Source organism: Gavialis gangeticus, unplaced genomic scaffold, assembly GCF_001723915.1.
Source record: "Gavialis gangeticus isolate Ggan-Ray unplaced genomic scaffold, GavGan_comp1, whole genome shotgun sequence".
NCBI lineage: Eukaryota > Metazoa > Chordata > Crocodylia > Gavialidae > Gavialis > Gavialis gangeticus.
Genome location: NW_017729006.1, coordinates 43,526,889 through 43,534,813, shown reverse-complemented (window position 1 = coordinate 43,534,813; position 7,925 = coordinate 43,526,889). Strand labels below are relative to the sequence as shown.

Sequence of the window (7,925 nt, the reverse complement as noted above, 5' to 3'; positions counted from 1 at the left end):
TTTTTTTGCACCGGTCCTGGAAGCACTGGAATACCAGGTCAATGCATGGAGTGGATGGAGCAAGCTCCAGTTCCATCACCCCATACCAAAAAAATCTGCTCAATATAGACCTCCTATGGAGGACATATTAGAGACAATCACCTGCCCTGGGGAGCCCGCCTACATGGTCACGGTGCTTCCTCTGCCAGGTAAGTATCACAAGAATAAGCTAGTGAAGGCAACCTGAATATATGGTAGTGTCCCTTAAGCACAGTCCTCCTTAGAAATAACTCTTTTTTCAGGTCATAGTGAGCCAGCACATTGAATACATTTTGACTTCCTTTTCACTCCCACAGCTGAGCTGCACCTTTCTTTCCCACTTTCAATAATTCCTATTTCTTAGCCAGCCTTAAGTGCCTGGCAAACATCACAAAATGGGGCCCCAAACAGTTCGCCCAGAATTCCTCTTTTGCCCCCTCTCTCAGCCAGGCACATACAATTCACGTGGCTCTGCCTTCCGTGAGGTGAAGCCAGACCAGGCTGCCCTGTACCTTATCTGCATATACATTTTTGGAGCATCTCACAACTCATAACAAGAACACTGGGTGCCAATTATGACTGGGGGTTAATTAGCACATGGATCTTTGTTGGGGGGGGCATTATCTGGAGCACACACACACACTAAGCACTGCTGAGCAGTGGGGTCACCTTGGCTTGAAATGCTGTTGACTCTGGTAGGGCCCAGCCCAATAAACTATATGGAATATCACAAGCTTTGAGTTAATATGCTGCATGGCCAAAGTCTTGGCCGAGGAATTCAAATCCGTCATACATGCTATAATACATGAAGGCCAGTCATGTGTGGTGCTAGGGTGACATATCCACAGGGTGTGAAATGTGGTACCGATAGAAGAGAAGACTGAATACTGCTGTGCTGAACATTGACCTGGAGAAAGCCTATGACCGAGTGTCCCACTAGTTCCTGTTTGAGATATTGAGGATGGGGGTTTCCTCAACCTTTATTACCTATATAAAGTTGCTATACACCAATGTGAGAAGCAGGGTGCTGGTGAATGGGTTTCTGACTGTCCTTATCACAGTGGAGTCAGGTGTCTAGCAGGTTTACTCACTTGCCCTGATCCTATTCATCTGCACAGTGGAACTGGTATAGCTCTGCAGCTCAGATGAATTAAAGATCCCTGGGGGAAACAAGACAGAAACAAGGGTCCTAGCCTACATGAATGTCCTCAGTGTCCTATGCTGTGACAAGTGCTCAGCAGAAAAAGTGTTACAACACACCCAGATATACGTATCAGAGCTGAATGGACAGAAGGAGTGGGAAAAGACCAAGGATAAAAATCAAACAGAGACTGAGACTGTGGAGCATGCACTGCCTGTCAATGGGGGGCATGTGGCACTCATAAGGGCAGCGTTGCTACCAGTGCTTCTGTACACTGTGCTAATACTTTACAGAACTGTAAAGATATAGGGATATATTTTTGTAAAAAAAAAAAGAATAGTTTGCACTATACATAGTGAACTAAGATCAAGTGAGACTAGGAGCATCTGTACCCCAAGGCCTCTGGGCCTGAGCCTTGCATGTAGGATGCCTGCCTGGGTTTGGGGAATATTCAAAACCCCAGACCAATGTGTCTGGGAAGGCAGATATTTGCCTGGTGACAGAGCCACACAGACTTGATGATTCTGCTCAGCTGAATTTTGGAACTTGACTATTGGATTTTCCCCAGTCAAATCTGAAACTGATTTGGCCTTGATAAAGATTTTAAAAAGCCAAAATATAACTTGTATTACATACAAGTAGGTGCCAAAGTTGCTGCTCAAAAGTGTGTTTATGGAGTACCTGTGCTAAAACTTCTAGTTTCAAAAAAAAGGTAACATGTATCAACTCTGGATGAATTAAGGGCATGGGTACTATATGCAAATTGCTATAGCCATATTTAATTTCAATGCCATTGCTTTGAATTTGCTCCTCACTTCCTTGTGCTTAGGGAGAGCAAGGTCTGACAGTAAGGAAAGTGGGGGAGGGGCTGCTAGGGGAAAAGGTTGGAGGAAGCAGAGAGCAAAGGGGCCACCTGACTCCCCAGATTTATTTTCTCTGCTGTGGCAGTGAGACGGGGCAAATTCAAAGCAAACTTCCAATAATTACATTCTATACCTGGAAAGCTATAATAAATTTATAAATTGTCCATATATAGAATCTAATAATTGGGGGTCATCTTCTACTTGAGTAAATATGGTATTTGATGACTGCAATGCTAAGGAGAAAGCAGGAGTTAGCAGCTAAACAACAGGCTAGGATAATTTAGCAAGGGAGTCCTAAACTGCAGTACGTATACAATGCCCCATTCATTCACCCCACAGTCTTTTTAAGAAGGTGCTATATTAACTAAGAGGCTAGGTACAGATGGTCAAAAAGCCCAAGGCCAAATTGATTCAGTCTTTGCAGGTTAGTTTAAACTGTCCCAGATTAGACTGAAACAGAAGTGAACAGACTACCTTTGATACAGGAAATACAAGCACTTGCCTGCTGTGGCTCAGGCCAGAAGCCCAAGGGCACTAGAGCATGGCTCTCTGGCTATATGTTCACTTCCTCTTCCTGCTGCCCCTAAGATCTCTGAGATTTGCAGTCCAGAATTACAGCAGCAGGACTCTACAAGGTTGCTCAGCACTTCCTCTTTCTGCTTCCAGGTGCCTCTGGGATTTGTAGTCCACAGTTGCATCCAGCAGAAAGTTTGAGCAGGGGAAGGGGTCTTTAACCCCTTCCCCCAGTCCCAGATGGGGTTTGTCTGGTGGGAGGACAGTCCCTCCCCCCCTTGCAGACTGGGCTGCATCCCCAGCCAGGCTCCCTGTCAGCCAGCTCTTATTGCCCCAGCTAGGGAGTAGAGGGGTGGGGCCAGCCCTGCTTTCTGGAGCAGACAGTCCAGCCCAGGGCTGAAAAGCATATTGGGATGCTGAAGGACTGTGATTTAACTTGAACCAGGAAGGTAGAGTTTGGAATCCTCTAACCTAGATGATATGAAGAAAATAACCTTTGCAGGCCATGTCCAGTCTCCCTTGCTGGATGTACTGCCTCTTCCTTCCTTCCTTCAAAGACAAGTTGCCACTAGGTCTCTTGATTTACTTTTCTGCAGGCTCTGGAAAGGTAGCACTTGGCCTGTTTAATTTTTTTCTTCCATATCTTATTGGGAGAATGCTGTTTTCAAATGCCCTTGAACATTGTTTCACATTTTTATATATAAGGCTTTTCTTCTGAGATAATTTATTAACCTAGCTCTTATGCCTTCTTCATTGTCTTTCTTAAAGAGGTGAAGACCACAAAGATAACAACAGGAAGAACATGCCTCAAAATTTAACAAACAGAAACAAGCTCTGGGGTGGAAGGGGGGAAGATGGTACCAAAATAGCTTTATCCTCAGAGCTGTGTATCATTTTCAGTCTAGTTTACATCTATGGGAGAAAAGAAGGGTTAGCTTTACAAAGCACGCAGTAGGAAATGCACAAGAAAGTTAGATTATGTTTATCTGCTCAGAGTGAAGAGAAAAAGAAAAACTGACTAAACCTGGCTTTAAAGCTACTTGCAACTCAACCCATCAAGTTATAGCTAGTTTCAAATGACTAGCGAATAAAATTCACAGTTGGGTGGTCTATGTTTCAGTGAAATAAGTAACAACTACATGAAAAATAAATAGAAAAAATCCTATTTTAATTAAACATCCTTAATGTTTTATACATAGTACAAAAATTCATACAAAGTACACAATGATATATTGCTACAGTATCAAATTGTAGGATTGTAGCTATGGGGTAAAAATGGGATAAGAAATGTTAGGTGCATATTCATCTTATTTCAGAGAAATACACACATTTTATTTTGATTTATAAGACTTAATCAAGCCTTTGTTTAAAATTTGCATAGCATTATCCTTTTGCTTAGCAGAGCAGCTTGTCTTTGCAAGCAGAGTTCTGTTGCATAAAGCCAGCTGCTTTTTCTTCTAGCATTTACATACTCATTTCACTCCAGCACAAATAACTGCATTACTTATACCAGAGCATACTGTATTTACTTGCACATGACATACACCATTTCCCCCACAAAATTAGCTGCTGGAAGTTGGGGTGTCTGTGGGGAATGGAGGGACTGATTCTGTGACAACTGAACTGTCTGGCACCTTTTTGAGCCAGGGGGTAGTGAGTGGCACCTCTTGAGTCTGCTGAGGCCAACCCACCTCAAGAATCAGAGCTGGGCAGTTCACTGCAGCCAGTGGTGTCAGCTGAGGGTCCGATGCTACTGGAGAAGAACTGCTTGGCTCTGCTTCTCAAGCAAAATGGACCCCTCGTCCTGCACCTAGGGGGTTAATAGAGCAGCCACAGGTTTTTGTTCTGTTTCATCCCTACTGCAGCTGCCTGTTTTTTCCTTGTGAAAATACCCCACTTACTGGTGTTTTCAAGAAAAAAATCTTTTTTGTCCCTTCATTCCACCTTCCAAAAATAAGGCACATGTCTTACGTGGAAGTATGCTGTAAGTGAGAAAATATGGCATCAGGAGCAAGGAGGAAAAGCAGGTCTGAAAAGGTTATAATGAACATAGGTCCAGATTAAGCAGTAGCAGTTTCATATGCAGGTGTTCTGAAAAACTTAGAAATAGGTATATTTTAGCAGAGAGGGACTCGGGTAGGTTCACATGGTCAGACAAGTTCTAGATAAACCTGCACACGCAAGCTGAACTTCTTAGTGCTGGTTAAAGTGCAAAAAGGTTCTGAAAAACTACAACATTCACTTTTCTTGTAAAAAGTGGATATTGTAGTATTTACTTGAAATTCTTTTGCCAGACTATACTCTCAGCCTTGGCAGAGGATGAAGGTTGAACCAATGTCAAAAGATCTGACAATTGAAATCTGAATTCCCCTTGGGATCAGTGAACTCTGCACCTTCAGTTGTTTATTCCTCTTACCAGAGCATTTGTCCCACTGATATCAAGTGCAACAAGCAAATGAAGAGCATATCCACTTGTTCATCTTCCTTCCCCTCCACTTCTTCCTTAGGGGTCTGATGACTCACTAAGAGACCTGTTCTCTTCTCAGCGGGAGTCAGGTACAGAGTACACAAATGTGGAAACTGGTTTTCAATGAGGTGAAATGATGTGTCTTACTCTATTGATTGGAGTAATGCGAGTTGAATTGGTTGGTAATGTTACCTGTCTAATGATTTGTCTGTGCTGCAGTAATTACAGCGACTATGTTGAGTCTTACCAAAAAAGTAAACAGCCCCAGTGTATGGGGGCCAGTTTAACGAAATGTTGGCTGAAAACAGATCTAAAACACCTGTGCACTATGAACACACTCCTGGGGTTACTATCACATGTGGCAATACACCTTTGGCATAACATCAAAAGGACTTTTACCAAGAGAAATAAGCAAAACTGAGATTGTATTGACTCCAAGGGCTCCAGGAGCAGTCCACGTATGTATCTCAGTACCCAGATACAGCTGACCCTCCAACTGTATTGGCAGCCTTATCTCGGATTGTTCTTGATCCTTACTTCTGAACCACAAATAAATAGAAGGAAGCGTGAAGCTTCCTCCTGCTGCTTTGGCATCCTTATGCCCCCAGGACTCCAGACAGCATTATTCAAGTGAATAGACTTTGAAGACTATGCTTTTGAACAAGGTAAATGGCATGTTGTATTCTGAAGAGAAGGGAGTGAAGAATTAAAATGGCTTAACTTGGCTCTGGACTGTTCAGCATGAACAGCTTTGGCTCAGAGAGAAAGCTATATCTTTTCACTTAATTACCTTTTACTGAAGTACAAAAATTCAAGGTATGAAAACACGGTGTACTTATATTTCTGAAATGCTTGGGAACACAAGTGTTGTAAGTTCATTTATTGTTTACTACTGAAAATTTTTAAAAAATGACAAATGGGGTGGCACTTTTATTAGATTAATACAGGCAAAGACTGAAAAGTAACACCCTTTTCACCAGGCTACTGGCTACACCTCTGAACACAGCAGTATAGCATGGTTGAATATGGATTCAGTTATAAGTGAGATAGCATGATGCTCATCTATTGCTACACTCATTTCTGTGCCTGTTAGCCTGATGAAAGACATTTTGTTTGAGCTCTTGCTACATTAAGCATTTCTCATAAAATATTGAAGGATTTGTAGAACTTCTTTCTTCACTGGACAGGAAAGCAGCATCAGTAGCCCTCTCTGTGCTCTGCCTTTTATATTGCAGCTGCAGTGGAGCCCTAGCACATGAGGGAACAAGTTCCAGTATCTACTGAAGCATAAACCTCACTAGCAGCTACTAGCTGTCATCATTCTAGGTTCACAGGAAATCTCTCATACTTGTTTTCCTTGCAGTCTTAAATTATGTAACTAAGCTGCATCCAAAAATATAGAATATGCCGAAGAACTGGTACCCTGGGCGAAAATAGGGAGAGACATGGTTGTTGCTTTAAGCATTCTTTTTTTCTTCCCCCCCTCCCCCCACACACTTGTGTGTGATCTTGTGTTGTTTTGTATAAACACAGGATCTGATACAGCAAAGATTTTTGTGCATGATATCTTTGATTGGATTAACTGCATGGTTGGGAGAGATTTAGATGAGCTTTTGAATACAAAGCTTAAGGTCAAGTTCACCTAAAAAGTATGCCATCTACCCAAAAACATATCTTAATCTCTCCCAACCATGCAGTTGGTCCAAAAAAACCCAACCAACCAACCAACCAAACAAACAAACAAAAAAGATACCACTCACAAAAATCCTTTCCTCTTACATACTTCCTGGACCATACAACATCACTCCAACAGTACCTCAGTACACTGATAAATAATAGAATCCCTTGAAACAGTCAAACTAAAAGAGTCTTGTCTACAATGATGGCTTCCTGATTAAGTAATCCTTAGTATGGAGTTGGAAAGCACAGAGATGATGATGGCATGTGTAGTCAAGAAGCCACCCCAGAAGGAATGGCTTAATACAGAGACAGAGAAAACAGCAGGAACACTCTTCTGTTCCTTTAAACCAGGGGCAGGCAATTATTTTGGGCAGAGGGCCGCTTACTGAGTTTCGGCAAGCCATTAAGGGCCGCATGACAGGCAGCCCCCTGCGGATTAATATTAATTTTCTAAATTTTTTAGGGGCCCCACAGGCCGGATAGAATGGCCTGGTGGCCCCGGGCCTGCTGCCATTTCTTAAAGCATGGGTGGGCAAAATGCAGCCCATCTGGTGGATTGTACTGCCAAGTATAACATCTGAGCTTGGGGTCCATTTTGATGCCAGTGTGTACAAGGAACTACAGAATGGAGTTTCTTCCTGCATCACGACTACATAGCTTATACCTTGAAGATATATTTACAGAAGATGTCAGATTGGTTTATGATCAAGTATCTTTAGTAAACTATAGAAATATTAGAATCAAGAAATTACTTTTTAATGACCAAAATTAAATGCATTTTCAGAGATTCTGAATTTGCGGACATTAAAACTGTAACACCACTCTCCCCTACTCTCTTAAAAGTCATTTTATTGCAATTTATAGGTTTAATTCATACACCATTTCCCTCCTCCTTCCCTTATAATGTTTTATTTGTTCCACCTCCTCCTTGTTGATCAATATCCTCCATTGAATACAACTGTTTTTTATTTTTAAATGTATAGTATTTTAGCCATCTGGCTGCATAATACTTGAAAGATTGTGCTTATACTTTTTTACATTGCATGTCCATGTACAAATCTATTGATCCTATTTTTTGAACTGGTGATAATTAAACATAGAATAAATACACTTTGAAGCCAATGCATTATTTCTTGTAGGACATATGCTAGCTGTGCACAGTGCCTTGCAAAGAATAACTTCCCAAAATGGGAGTCAGATTATTTCCACTTAACCCCATCCCCCTCCCCCGCCCCATCCTCTG

At 41.9% G+C, this 7,925-nt stretch overlaps 1 long non-coding RNA gene across 1 annotated transcript in view; it reads left to right on the top strand.

Annotated features, from left to right (window-relative positions):
- LOC109291992 overlaps positions 1–1,513 on the top strand; it is a 10,516-nt gene extending 9,003 nt beyond the window's left edge. Inside the window, exons 2-3 of the long non-coding RNA XR_002096014.1 lie at positions 282–287; positions 1,500–1,513. This is a non-coding gene — a long non-coding RNA (uncharacterized LOC109291992). The remainder of the gene's footprint in view (positions 1–281; positions 288–1,499) is intronic.
- Positions 1,514–7,925: the final 6,412 nt, after the last annotated feature.